At 44.0% G+C, this 15,218-nt stretch overlaps 1 protein-coding gene across 6 annotated transcripts in view; it reads left to right on the top strand.

Moving 5' to 3' along the window:
* Positions 1-15,218, top strand: part of Ppn (proteoglycan-like sulfated glycoprotein papilin) — a 189,038-nt gene that overhangs the window by 67,180 nt on the left and 106,640 nt on the right. Inside the window, exon 1 of one of the 6 annotated variants that reach the window (XR_013082380.1) lies at positions 4,414-4,535. The exons of the other annotated variants lie outside the window; for them this stretch is intronic. The gene's annotated coding sequence lies outside the window, so the exon portion shown is untranslated. Of the gene's footprint in view, positions 1-4,413; positions 4,536-15,218 lie in introns of those variants that run through there. 6 annotated transcript variants of the gene reach the window in all.

Below are 15,218 nucleotides of genomic sequence, written 5' to 3'. Positions count from 1 at the left end.
TATAAATAACAAAAGTAGTGTGTCAGTATAACAAGTATGTGTGTTGTGGAACTGCCACGAAGATGATGGTAGCATAATCCGTCGTTAAAAAACTCTTATAAACACGGTATACTACTTCCACCAGCAGACCACCACCAGTCTAAAAAAAAAAAAAACGGACTCATAATAGATCTACAGGCATTAAACACATTAATACACATCAGTACACATTACTACATCCATTGCTTCAAATAGTGCGTACCCATTTTGTCATAAATGTACAACGTCTACTAGAATAAGGGACCCAATTACTGTGGGGGTACCACTTACCGTGCCTATATTGATTATACTTCTTTTTAAAGCATAATGAATATTAAAAAAGAGATATTGAATTCGTTTCATTGGAATCAGCTAATATGTTACATATCGCTTTTTTAATATTTAGTATGCTATAAAAATAAATATAATTGATACGGACACAGTAATTGGTACCACCACAGTAAATGTAGTTACCCTACTAATGATCTTGAAGAGCTGCGTAAACGTTGCAGAAAGTTGAACAGGACCTAAAGTAACGTTGTTTCATGCATAATTCAGTAGCGGCGGTGTGCAAGTAATTAAATTAATTCGTCGGCACCGTCCCAATCCGCAAGGCGCGGGGATAATCAGTTTGAGTGGTCGGGGCTGTAAAAATGATTGAACGAAACGGTCCGGGTCCATCTTGTTGCATATCGTTTCGCGGCTGGCGTCTGGGAGATGCGAAACTGCTCGCTGGGAAGCGTGTCTCGGTGCCAGCGATAAAGTCGTACGTGGAGGTAAACGTCGACGCGGTGATGCGCTAAAAGCAGCCATAAGTGCTCCACGGAAACTCGTCGTTCCCGCCATAAGGGACCCGTACTCGACGGTCGTGCCGTCGCGAATGATGTAATGGCGATGATAAAATTCGTTTCGGTCTTCTGCGACGATACCGCGAATCGATGCCCGACGCCGGTCACGGTTTCTGTTCTACGTGGCTGCTTTGTTTGGCAAACGATCTGACAGAACGCTTTCTCGAGGACTACAGTGATTTCTCTATATATGTCGCCAAGACCTGGAGGACAAACGTCGCGGAATTTTATCCCCACTACCGCGCGGTATACCCCGTGAGGGGCCACCAATCTCGAGAGGCCTCGGACGCCGAGGACTGCAACGATTAAAAGTGTGATTTTAAGTCGAAAATCGTGAAAAATGGCCATTTTTCCACTTTCAAGCGTTTATGACTCGTAAACGAATTAACCAATATCGGTGAAATTTTCAGCATGGATATAATTTATTCGAGCGAATCGAACACAATGTTTAAATTTTCAATACAGGCTCGGATAAAAAAGCTAAAAATACCAACTTTTACTATTTACTTTTGCGATTCCGACCAATTGAAACTTTTTTCAAAAATTTTTTACACCTCGTCTAATAAACTAATCCTTCTAACTTCTCAATAGCATTCAAGTCGTTTGATCTAATTTTTAAAAAGTTATGTTGCTTCAAATAGTGTAGACTGTATATCGAGAATTCACTGTATCGACTCCGTTCGGCTCAAAAAGCTGTTGTAACTTTGGGAGAAAAAATCGTACGCTGATCGTTCCAGGCTCATTTCAAAGCGTGAACGTTCTACTTTCAAATCTCGTCGCTAGTTTTCCCAAACACATTCCTGTACGCTGTGAAATATTAGAAAAGCGGAGTTACCCCCTCCCTCGAAACACTTCTTGACGGAGATACACTCTGCATTCGAAGATCGATAAAACGGAGAGAAAAAATCGTACATCAAGTTTTCAGAGATCGTTGCACAGGGGTGGCTTTAATCTTTAAATCCATGGTAATTTCATTCGCAAAACAAATTTTTTAACGTTGCTAGAGTTGTACACGCATCTGCATCATGTGGGCCGATGCAGGAGCGAAAATACGCTCTTTCGAAAATCGTTCAGATTGAAGTCACTCCAGCGATGTCAATAAATTTTTGTCGCGAATGTTATTACTGTAGAATTAAAGAACGAAGCCTCCCCTTTACAACGGTCTTTGAAAACTGGATGTACGATTTTTTCTCACCGTTTTAGTGAACTTTGAATGGGGAGACTATCTGCGCTAAGAGATGTTTCGAGGTAGGAGGTAACTCCGGCTTTCTGATTTACCACACGATACGGAAACGTCGTCGGATAAACTAATAACAGGGTTAGAAAGTAGAGGCTTTAAGCTTTAAAACGAGCCCAGAATGATGACCGTACGATTTTTTCTCACGGAGCAACAACGCTTTGAATATCGCGGACGAAGGTTTTCGGCAAAATTTTTGAATTCTCTCGGTGCAGCGATCGTGCATGATCTCGGGGGTGCATGGCGGATCCGTATCGCGTCTGGATCCCTCGTCAGCGGTGATCCCCGCACACGAAAGGGCAAGCGATCTCGACCCGGTAATTCCGCGTTGCGCAACAGACACACAGAGGATCGAGGGCACGGCCGCGTGTGCAAGTGCAGCGCCGCGCTGTCTGCACCGACGAGACTGCAAGGCGGCGGCGGCGGCGGCGGCTGCAACGGTGGCGGCGCGGTGCACTTGTTGCAACAATGTGCCCCGGCTTATCCGCCGTCGGATAAGTCTCTCTCACCGGTGGTGATTCATGCGCCGCGGACTGCGGTTGTGCGTGTATCTGCACGCGTGCATGTGCATCTGGCCGCGGTGCAAGATCGTGAGAATGTTCCGAGGCCGAGAAGAACCTTGGCGCTGCAACGGCGAATCGGGGTTAAACGGCGATCGAGCCCGATGCGCACCGGTCGCCGATGGGAATCGTCGACATTCCGACGGGTAGATTCATTGGCAGGCATGATCGATTCGATCGCTAACCGAGCTGAGACTTGGCGGCACGCCAGAGACCGTTCCCCGATGTTGATTGGCTCTGATGGAACGCTGCAGCCTGGAAACGCTGCTGACCTGCTCCATGGAAAGACGACCGATCATAGTGATGACACGTATACCCAGTTTCACCCGCCAACGTCGCATTGTTTGCCTGCTACCCGGAAAAATATTTGTTGGACCCTGAATACGTGTTTTTTTTTTTTTCGACGGTCGATGCTCTAGGCTCGGCTAACACGATTTTTTTTTTGGCTTGCGAAGAATGTTTCTAATATATCGATCTGGTCGATGGTTGGACATTTTGTCCGGAAATATTTATCGCACGCCATCCATTGCTCAATACGTGGCATTAATTTGTCGTCCCTTGTGGAAGACCATTTTTGACAGGCTGCACATCAATTGTTATACCTCCTGCGGGTATGGATATTTTTTAATGAAAACAAATATTTGGTTACTTCGATAGCGTGGCAAAATAGCCACAAAATTTTAGACAGGTTGCTGCAACCCATTAATCAATTCCGAAAGATTTGTTCGTTCTTACATTTGGAGGTTCGACTGTATCTTGGATACAGTTGTTTCCCTATATATGTCGCCAAGGCCTGGATGGTAAACGTCGCGAAATTATCCCCACTACCACGGAGTATACCCAGTGAAGAGCCTCGGACGCCGAGGAGATTGGAACAATCACGAGTGAACAAACAGTATCCGAAATATAATTATTATACTACAGATTTTACTGTCTCTGTCGCAAGAAACAGTCCCTTTGAAATTGCCTTTTTCCTTCAATTATTTCAAAAGGTAAAAACTGTTTGAAACTGTGGCCACTCAATTTTGTCATGAATGCATAAAATCCGCAGTCGGATAATTATCATTACTTTATCGAGCGATATCCCTGCGAAAGCCGCGTTTTCCCGCTGTATCTCTCTACCGCGAGCCTTATTTCACGGGACAGGGAGGCGTCCAGGAAAGGTGAGGCCACTTCCGGTGTCGCGGTGGGGTCTCGATTCGTCGGTCGGCAGCATTGTGCGATCGGGACATCCGTCATTTATCGTTGGCGAAGGGGCTGAAAAGCTTCCCCGGGCCCTTTTAGCGTTCCACAAAAGCCCATGGAATTCCACGGCGAACCGTCACTCGTTCTCTCCCCGCAATAAATGACGTCGTTCCAATTAAAACCGTCGCCAACCCCCTCTAACGTTATACCTTTTTATCTGTTTCAGGTAAGTCCCCGTCTGCCGTTCGCCCGGCGATTCGACGCTCGAAGACGCGCATTCGAGGGTTAAGGGAACAAAACGCATCCCCCTCTCTCTCCCCCCCTCTCTCTGTCTCTTCGCCTCACGCCCTCTCCCTTTCGTCCCCCGTTATCGTCGATTTTAAAGGACGAGCCGGAGTCTGCGGAATTTCAACGCCTCTCCAGAAAACCTCTCTCGAATCAGTCGCGACGAGCCCCGCCGACTGTATTATGCGCTGCACGGGGAATACTCTCGTTCAAGCCGATTCGCAATCGTTTCAAACGATAATACCGTCTGTGTCTCCAATCATTTGATTTGCACGGGTTGGTTCGAGAGTCCCGATCGTGCCGGGATTGTTGGCGACGCTGCTCTCCGAACGTTGCAGACGACGTAAGGTTTTGTGAAAAGATTTTCTATCGTCGCTGTGTACAGAGATTTTCAGCCTTGGGGTGAGTAGAATTATTGTAGACACGTTTGGGATTGTATCGGTATTGTTGTGCATCAAGGTTTGCACCACGGTTCCAAATATTGCCGAGTTTTAACCTGTATTCGTCTACGGAAAAGTTGTGTGGGACTGTTATTTATATTAGATGTAGAATTTTATGTTCTCTGTTATGAAAATATTTTGTTTACACCTCTCGCGTTCGACTAGTAAACAATAAAAAAATTATACATAAAGATAGGGACTTGTAGCATTGACCACAGTAATTTACCGATGTATAAACCCCCATATATCATTTTAACCCCTTGCACTACAATTTATTTTATGATCGCAATGATTAGAACTTCTTTGATGTCTATAATCCACTAGGAAAAATAGAAAATTTATATATATCGTGTAACCACCTGTTCTGTAATGCTTAGAAATTGACTAGGATAAAATAGAATTTCATTTCAATTTAACACTTTGACTGCCAAACTAGAACCACAAAGTTATTCAATGAAATAAAAATTGAAAATAAATTAAATGTATGATATTGAGTAGTCCTCCAACTTTCTTACATTTTACTGATCCTAATCGAATTTGTTACAATGAATATATTAACGTTACAACCTGGACAAGTAATTCCGTCACCCACATATGGGTGACATGACAGTCGACGTGTTAAAGTGAATTAATTATATACATATTTAGAAAATTCTGTTCTAATATTATAGTACAGGGGGTTAAAACACCCCCATAAATATTTCTATTGGTATACACCGCGTCCAGAAAAACGTCAAATCAGCAGGTAGTCTGGCGGGCACGTAGAAATGGCATAAAAATTATCAGCATCGGGCTGAAACGTCCCGAATGGTGTCGACCAGGACGAAAGACATTCCCTGCAGGATATGGTCATCAATATCCAGTAAATCCTACAAGGAAATTGCTCCCGGTAACGCAGCCGGCGCGATCGCAAAGTCACCGGGCTTTACGTAAGGTCCGTCCATTCCGCAGTTTCCATTCCCCGGTTTTCTATAGCCGAGGATCCGAGGAGCGGAGGACTCGAATCGATCGACCACGCTCCGGTTAATTAGTAACCATTATCTCGATACCGACGCTGCAATTAATTACCGTCCGAGAGAGAGATTCTCTCTCGTAGCATCCCCTTTTTTCTCGCTTCTTCTCCTCTACTCAGGTTTCTATTACTCTCCTTTTCCATCCGCGTCTTATTCCATTCCTCCGTTTAATTCGGTCGGCTTGTCGCGAGGGAGGTTGAAATATCGTCCGCCGAGAGACAGGGGATGGCATATGCCTCCTTTTTGCCGAAGATTGCACGCTTAGGGGAACGATTGTCCTATTCCCGGACGTTTTTCGCCGTTTTTGCGGACGCCATGCCACGACGACGAACCTCGGACAGAATCGGGCTTTTGCCGGTGGCGCGATTCGAACTAATTGTGTCTGAAAGGGCTCTGTCAATAGGGGTTACGAAGACGCTTCTCAAGTCCTGATTGAATTCCCGACACTTCCGCTCCCTCGGGACACGTACCGCGCTTTATCTTCCTTTCTTTGAATATCACTGGCGGCGTTCTTGAATTCCGAAGGAGGCTGGCGAATCGGTGGAATTGTGAGATATGAATTCATTATTTTCGGCTTTATGTGGACTTTTGACTTCGTTTCTTCGAATATCACTCGTCCTCTCACATCCTCACGTCCTCGCGTCGCATCCGCGAATTTCATAAGAGGGTTGTGGATTGTAGAAAATTGTAGAAGCTGGAATTCTCTGAAACGCGAATTCAGGATTTTGAGCATCAACCAGTTAAGCGTGGAATTTAATTTGAAAAATCCCTCACGGCGCGGAATTAAAATCAAGCAGTGACGAATATACACGTCGAACGCAGGCCAAACGCGGCTATTATAAAAGCCAAAGCCCTTGCAAAGCTAAATGAGAAAGAATTACATTTTTATTCGATAAGGAATTAACAATTCGTTAACGTTAACCGCACCGCAATAGAATTCTGAACGACGCGTGTACACGTCAAACACGCCTAACTGGTTAAGTGAACTTTTCAGATGGACTCTGCAAACCCAATAATTCGTACATGTTCGATCCCAGCTGTTTAGATCCTGCGTCAATTTTCATCCCTTGCCATTCACAGTTTTCTCTATCAATTCTTTGAAACATATTTTCGAAGTACTTTTTGTAGGCGCATAATGAACATACGTACGTTAATATTCGTCTAAAGAGATTTGTACTTTGAACTATTAATAAAATTTTCAATAATTATGCTGCACCGAAAGGAAGCTTAAAAATATTCTTTTACATAGTAACACCAAACCAGATTACTAGATTAAACTACTGGGGGGTGGCTCGTTGACGTGCGATTGAAGTTGCTATTGCTTTCGAAGTTCCTGATCACAGACCACAGGGTCTCAAAAATGATGAAATAATTCTCGGTGGATGTCAGTTGCCGGAATTAGGAGTCAGCGGAGCCAGTATTTCGATTTTGCCAGTATTCTCCGAGCATTTGCGTCTGCAATTTCCAGGACGTGGAAGTCACAGTTCCGATTGTTGCGGCATTTCCGGATCTAATTGGCAGAATCGCGAATCAGCAAGTCGTTCTCGGCCACGGGCGATTCCGTTTCAAGGAACAGTTCGTCCCGAAACGTCGAGATTTCCGTGGTGCGCGAGGGGTGGGGTAGCGCGCAGCGACGAAAGCCGATCGTTACATTTCCCATAAAAATGCATACGCGCATCTGCCGGCGCGCGTGCATATTGTGCCCGAACAAATAAGACTGCGAGAGCGCTAGCCGACTTCACGGGCAGAGGCTTGCTGCATTCATACACGGCGACTGGGATAGCAAGAGGACGAAAACGACGAGGCAGCCGGCGAATGCGAATGCAATATTCAGCACTGCCGGCGTTACTCTTTGTTGCTTGATTTTTCTGTCTCCCCCGATGCTGTGCCGCTGCTTCTTCGTTCTCTTTCCCCGTGCACCCCTTTGCCCTCCCCTTCACCCCTTGCCCACGACCGGTCTTCGACTTTCTCTCTCTTTCTCTCCTCTATCCCGTTTCATGCACCGACTCGTCTGCCCCTCCCCCCCTCTCCCACTATCTCTGCCCACTTTTTAAACAGATACCGTCCTCCGTATTCTTCCCATTGTGTGTTCCTGGTCTAGCCCTTTTTTTTCGCCCAGATTTCTGGCCGGTTCTTACCCCCGTTTCGTTTCGTGTCGCTTTTCTGTCCCCCTTCGAGTCGACCTTGAAACGATGCGACTCCTGAAATCCTGATTCTTCGATTGTCACTCTCGGAATGGTGTCGAGACGTTAGTCGGTCGATTTGCAGAGAGCAATTACAGTACTCTAGGAATTACAGTGATTTCTCTGTATATGTCGCCAAGGCCTGGATGATAAACGTCGCGGAATTATCCCCACTACCGCCGGGTATACCCCGTGAGGGGCCGCGGAGCTCGAGAGACCTCGGACGTCGAGGAGTGTAAACATAACTCTCGAATATCATTTTTCGCATGAATGCTTTAAACAATTTAGTATACGTTAAGTTTACCACAGCTGCATTTTTACCTTGGACATTTTGAACGTTCGAACGGCTCCGTAGAGATGACACAATCTTTTTTTTTTGTTTCCAACGTGACCATTTTAAGGGAAGTCTCTCCTCGATATGATGACCCCTCAAAAATTGATCTGCGATTTTTTCTTGCGTTTTTAATCTGCTTCAACTGAAAGTGTGCCGTCGGCATTAGAATAGCTCGAGATAACGACTGGTCAGACTTGTGCTTCGCTTGGGATCAGTGTTTAGGTTTACTGTCTAATTTTAGTATCTCTGGTGTGTATTTAGTGTATGTATTTAGTGCGAGAAGAAGGTACGTGTGTCGAACATGTGTGTCAAATGTGTTTAAGAACGAGCAATATGCCTTTATTATTTGTACATTGAGCAGTTTTCAATATCGACCGTACACTATTTACTTAGAGTACTTCGTGCCAAAAAGAAAAATCGCAGATCAATTTTTAACACTAGGTTTACGGGACCCGTCAAACTGACGGGTTCTAGTATTTTTAATTTAAAATTATGAAGATTCTAAGGATGCATACGTGGGAAATTATCTAGCAAATTTATTTCTTCGAGTACATATTATTTTCAAAGTATTGCTACAAATGTGGGTAGCACGTTCTTGTCATTTTTCTAAAGTAATGCAAAATAGTCACTTTTAGTGCTCCGTAAACCTAGTGTTAAGACTCCGTTATGAAAGTGAGACCCCTTATAACATTGAAACCGACACGTAGAAGAAATTTTTGAACTTCGCACAGTCGCTTCGAAATAGTGCGAAAAGTATTTCGAATAATGCAATAGCAATTTTTAGTGGCGTCTCAGAGTTGTCAGTCGGGTGCTTCGGGTTAAAATAGGGAATTTACCCTTTGATATAAGCACACGAACTTCCAAGAGCTTTCGGTGACATTGTCCCTTCACTTTTGTGGACTGATATATTTTGAAAAAGTGTTACGCATTTGCAGTGTTTCCGATCGTCTCGCGCGCACGTTGAATCCGAGAAATTCGCGTTTCAGCAAACAGTGTCGATTCGACGGCAGCCGCCCTTAAGGGCCCTTTGCCGAAGGAATCCCGAAGATTTTTCCTCTGATCGTCGACGAACACGGCCACCCTTTGTGGCGCGTTCATCGCGGACGAGTGCTCGATCGAGTGGCGCGTTCGAATGAAATTTATAAGGGACACCCTTTCACGCTGCCATGGCTATGGCAATTTGCTGTAATTGCAGTGTTGTACGCACTCGTGGGAGCCTCGCGCCGGACAACAAACAGTAAACATCGGTCTCACTCTACGGGATGCTCGCAGAGAAACGCTCGAAACGCCACAGTCGACTTCGAGAGGAAAAATTCCGAGAGAACGCAACGCGAAAATAGAAGATCCTGAACGAGAGCGGCGAAGAGACATTTTAAAATTGTTAATCGACTAATTTTGTCTTCTTGACGAGGGACTGTTAATCATCGTGCCGTGGTGGAAAGAAATTGTAGGGCAAGGGGTTAACAAAGTTTAGCGACGAGAAAATGATTTCGAACGATGTTACCGTGGCTTATACTGGCGCCACTCGTATATGCAAAGGGTTAATAATGTTTCGTGACCTTCGATTGAACGTCCGCTTTATGAATCACAGCTAAAAACGCGCGGTGCGAGAGGATTTTTTGCACATCCTCTTAACAGGGGAAAATCGAACGCAAAAACGTTAATAGCTTTATCCTGCTCTCTGTGGGAGTGGTTTTCATCCTTTCTGTTTTTGGCATTCTTCAAATTCACGAACTCCGTTTCAGTCCGAAATGCAAGCCGAATTATTTCGATATTCCTCGAGAGGAAAAGCGTAATACAAAATTAAAATAAGTACGCGGTGCAGGATAATTCTTGAGAGTAGACTCGCGACAACAATTCGTTCCTAACAAAATGACCGGTCGCAAATTTTTTATTTTACAATTGTTGAGATTACGGGGACGCTTTCGTCGGAAATGATTGAATCAATGCCTTTAGTAGAACGCATATTGTAATGAGAACCGAACGAAGTCTAAATAAATTTAATCTTGTCATCTTTATAAGGCAACATATACCAATTACTTTCAAGCAAAATAGTAATAACTAGACTGCAGATTTTATGCACTTATGACAAAAACGGGTAAGCACAATTTAAAGCAGTGGACATATTAAAAAGACTTACGGGCACCAGCGTATTGGTTTCAGCTGATTAAAATAATTAAAAGAAGAAAGATATTTTTCTTTCGCTCCTGTGTCTTGTAATCAATGCAAATAGTTTTCATTTTCGAAGCCTAGTAATAACTAATTTCGTGGTCAGCGCAGTTAACAGTTTCCAAAGCAAGCAGGCCTGCTCGTTCTCCATACGATCAGCGAGAATTGTTTTCGCAACCGGAAACGGGCATTATGGGACACGGTGTTGAGGAACAGTTACTCGGAGTTCTCTGAAATTCGAAGGTGCCCGCAATCAGGAAATACTTACGGTGACCCTCGGAACGAATCGGCAACGTAATCTGTACGCGCATACACTTGCGTGTGTACACCTTCGTGTAAATTGCTGGGAAGACGAAAAGAAGAAAAAAGAATCGCGAAAGAAATCCTTTAAGAGGATATGCGCCGACGTTCGAAACAATCCGGTTAATTTCCCGCAGTCCCGACGGACCAGGGTCAAGAAGAATAATGATTCGTAATCGGAATCACCGTGGAAATTAGTGCCCGCGAGTCGGGTTACACAATGAGATTCTAATTAGGCGATTCATTTCACTTCGTCGATCTCGCGCCAGTTCAATCGGATCTACCGAGCGATTAGGTACCTGTGTTGCACGTTAAACCTTTTCTCGATTAACCAACGAATACTTTCCATTCTGTTTTGATAGTTTCATCAGTGTACGTTGCTTTTGGCGAGGCATTGTGGTTTATATTTACACCAAACGAATTCTCTTTGTATTAATTCTCTTTGTTAAACTGTTAAAGTTTGTAAGCAATAAAATACTTTATACAATTATTATTTTGTGACATTATAAACCGTTTTGGGCTTACTTTGGACTTCTATGGAAAATATTATGTACACAATAGGAAATCATAATTTCTGTGGAAAATGATTGAAAGGGTTCAAAGAATCACAAAAGAACACATTGAAATTTTGGAACGTGTGAATATCCTAAAGTAAAGTAATATTTATTGAAGAGAACCCAACGTTAAGACAACAGGAAAAAGTCGAGGATTAGCGATGTTCTCGGGCAAGACATTTGTACGATAAAATTCAGCGTAATTCGTTTCATTCCGACTAGGAAAATGTTTGAGAAAATTCGAATTTAGTAGTCTGGAAAAATGAATTTTTTCAGAGACAAAGAGCAGCGATCAGGTTTTCTTATCGGATGCAGAGCTCGGGGCGGGTATCTGGTCATAAGCCGAGCAGCTCCCGGGGCAAAAAGTAGGACAAATCCCGTAAGAGGATGAGAGCCACCGTTCCAAACAATCCGACTAATTTTTCCGAGCGGCCGCAATCAGCCGAAGATCAGAAGGAGGAGCCGGGACGCGAGAGTATCCTCGCCGAGGAGATAATCCTCCGGAACACTCGAGATGCCATCGTTGTTTCTCCGTCTCATCCTCCCTGTCCTCCTTCGCTGGTCCCATCTTCGTAAGAGATCCTCTCCAACGATCCGGGAACGAACACAGGCCGCGGGAACGTGTCCTGCGAGCCTCATTGTCCCCGCAATCCTAAATCTACGACACTACTCTGACGAACGCGCTGACGCGCCACCGTAATTAATGCTAGCCGAGAATTACTGCTGTTCGGACTTGATCTGCCAGTCGTTTTATTCGTTCCTCTGATTTGACGCCGATCATTTTATTGAGGCTGAAAATACCGAGCACGAAAAGTGACCACAGTGAATTTTCGATATATGTCAGCAACACGGGTCTTGCCAGAGACATATATCGTCTAGGAGACATGCCCAAGCCGTGTTATGTTTACACTCCTCGGCGTCCGAGACCTCGGTAGTGGGGATAGTTCCGCGGCGTTTGTCGTCCAGGCCTTGGCGACATATATAGAGAAATCACTGTATAGCGAATGTGTTGATAAACGCACGTTTTACGATAATTGAACAGTATTCAAATTGAAATAGAGTAAATGAAAATTAGGGAACGATCACTTACAGACAGCCGATAGTAGTTGAAGGGTTAATTAAGGGTTGAGTATGTTCTGACATTATCTACCGGGAAATATTAATAAAGGTACGTGACAAAAGATTTTTATGGGGTGTCCCAAAAATGTTGCACTTCCTTGTAATGGGTGATTCCTGAGGTCATTCGAAGTAACTTTTTCCTTTGCAAAAATATTGTCCGCGTCTTCCTTAAGGAGTTATTAACGAAAAACACGAACCAATCAGGGCGCGACGAAAGCAGACGGACTCCGCCCCAACGGCAGGTGCCGCTGAGCGTGGCGTTGGCATTGGCCGAGTCGGAATCCGTCCGCTGTAGCTGCGCCCTGATTGGTCCCTGTCTTTTTTTAATAACTCCTTAATAAAGCCGCGGAGAGCATTTTCTCAATGGAAGAAGATTCTTCAAATGACCTCAGAAATTACTCTTTTCAAGGAAATATAACATTTTTGGGACACCCTGTATTCACGAAATTCTTAACGGCAAAGGCAAATTCGCTCTCGAAAATTAACAAATTATTCCGAGGAATATAATCAAACTATTTATTTTTGGGATTGCTATTGAAGAGAAGGAAATTAAATTTGAATGTGATCCCTTTGTGTGGTCCTACAGATCTACAAGCACGAATAGAAGAAGATCGTGTATTGTGTGAACGAAATAGGGATTGTCGTGAAGTTTCGGCACAGGTAGTCCCGAAAAGAAGGTATTAATTTCAGCCCTCCGGTGAAGGGCTAGTAGGCACGCGGCAGATTTCCCGAAGAATTCTAAGGGATGGCCATGAGTCCTCGAGAAGCTCCTTAAGACGGATTTATGGTAGCCCACCCGAACGACTTAGTCGATGAAATGTTTGACAATAATCGTCACGCGGCATCTCCCGACGATAATATCTGCCGCAGCTCTTCCGTCCTTACCTGTTCTCTGTTCGCTCGTCTCTCGAGTTCAACTCGCGCGAACGTCTCTGATTAAAGCCGACGATACCGTGACCGTTAATTCTCGACCTCTCTCGGAGGTTCGCTGTTATAATAAATAAACGGCAACAACGTTACTCGACATCTTTATCCGTTCACACGAACGTTCCACGAACCATCGTCCGCTCGAATACTGAGTACTTTAAGGTCGTTTGACTTCAACCCTTTCTACAGCGACTGGGGAACATGAAGACACTTTTTTTTCATCGAAAATGGCACAATTTGTGTGCTGTTCTGGACTCAAGAATTTGGTTATCGTAAGTTTCTCAAGAACATTTATTGGGCACAGTCGCTCGTTGCGTGAACTGGGACTGAAGATAAATAATAAGAAATCAACTTTAACCCTTAAGTGCATAGGTAAACTAAATATTAGGAACATGAATGCATACATGGGGTCCATTGAGGACCCCACTTACCTAATTCCTTGCTAACATTGATTACAGCAACAATTTATTTCTGTAAACACATGAAACATAACCTAAACATTGACAGAAGCAAATAGCTGAACTCTCAGTTCACAGATGGCGCGGCTAAAAATGTTAACACAAAATCCAACACTGGGGTCCTTTGCGGACCCCACTCATGCATTTAAGGGTTAAAAAAACAGTTGTATTTGAAGACCATCTGTTTAGACATAGTTATTGTGAAAATTCATAGAAATCACTCGTTCTCACTGCCTTACAGGAGAAGCCTCTCTTAAGGGGGCCGGCATGGTGAAATCCATATACGTATGCAAGGGTCAAAATCTAGACAAACTGCCGCTTCAATATTGCAGTGAGCAGTTTAGAAGTGGTGAATTGTGTTTCCTAAAAGTCCAATCTACGTCTGTATGGAGCCCAAATTGCGAATTTCTACCTCATCGTGGAGTAATTTGTAATATTCGGCAGAAAATTCGAATTCTGAAGCAAGTATGACGTCACAAGATGGCTGCCGCTAAAAGATTCTCTTAATTACGAGAGATTTACTGTTCGTATCGAAAATAAGGCTCTACACAGACGTAGCAAAGACATGTACAAACACGGTGGTATGCATTTTTAATTGATTACTTACTTATTTAAGACGTAAAATGTCTAGAAAAAAGGCACAGGATAACATAGCGTGACAGTCAAGGCCAAATACCTGCCGCCCCCCTTAACGCTAGGTTTAATTTTGCATTACTTTTTAAAAATAACAAGATCGTGCCACCCACACTTTCAGCAATATTTTAAAAATAATATATACCCAAAGAAATAAAACTGAATAATTTCTCACGTATGCATCCTTAGAATCTTAATAATTTTAAATTAAATCATTTAATTTCCACGTCGTTTTGACCTAGCGACAAGTGTCTAGCAATTTTCAATTTTTGTAGGCAAATTTTCACAAAGTGGGATCTAAAATCTCATTTTCAGTCTTTGTAGTTCGGAAGTGAATAAAAATCGTACTAAATTCTGTGGATCTTTCTTTCCAGCATTTTTTCTTTAATTTTCAGAAGCCACAAATGCATACAGATCCGCAGTCTAGTAATGACAAATTGATATATCAGTATCATCTCGACAAACATTTCTCGACGATCCGATGCAGAATTATCCGGGAATTTCTCTCGCGCAGAAAAATTAGGCGAGCGTTTCCCGCGTCGCGTCGGTCGTCCACGCAAAAACGAAAGAAGGGAGGCCAGTTCCTCGTTTCATCTGATTTCGTGGCAGCGATAACGCTGGCCGGGGTCTGCCAGTCGGGGTCAATCCTCCGCATAAATTCGCGCGATATTACGCGGGACACGTCCGCGGAATTGCATTCATTGAGCTTTACGTAATTCCTCCCGAGGCGAGGGTTGGTCAAGAACGATGCCGAATTGAATTTCCGCCGCGACGGAATTAGCTGTGGCTTTGACCGCCCTTCAATTGCAATGGGAAACTGCCGACTCGTATGACGCCCCGGTAAACGAGTTGCGTCCGTTTCGTGGAACGCTCGAAACAGGAACAGACTGCAAACAGGAACAACAAAAAAAAAAAAAAAGAAACGCGCGTGCAGAGGGAGGAGAGGAGGGGAGAA

The sequence above is a fragment of the Halictus rubicundus genome, chromosome 6 (genome assembly GCF_050948215.1).
Source record: "Halictus rubicundus isolate RS-2024b chromosome 6, iyHalRubi1_principal, whole genome shotgun sequence".
Lineage (NCBI taxonomy): Eukaryota > Metazoa > Arthropoda > Insecta > Hymenoptera > Halictidae > Halictus > Halictus rubicundus.
This window is presented reverse-complemented; position numbering and strand designations above follow the sequence as displayed.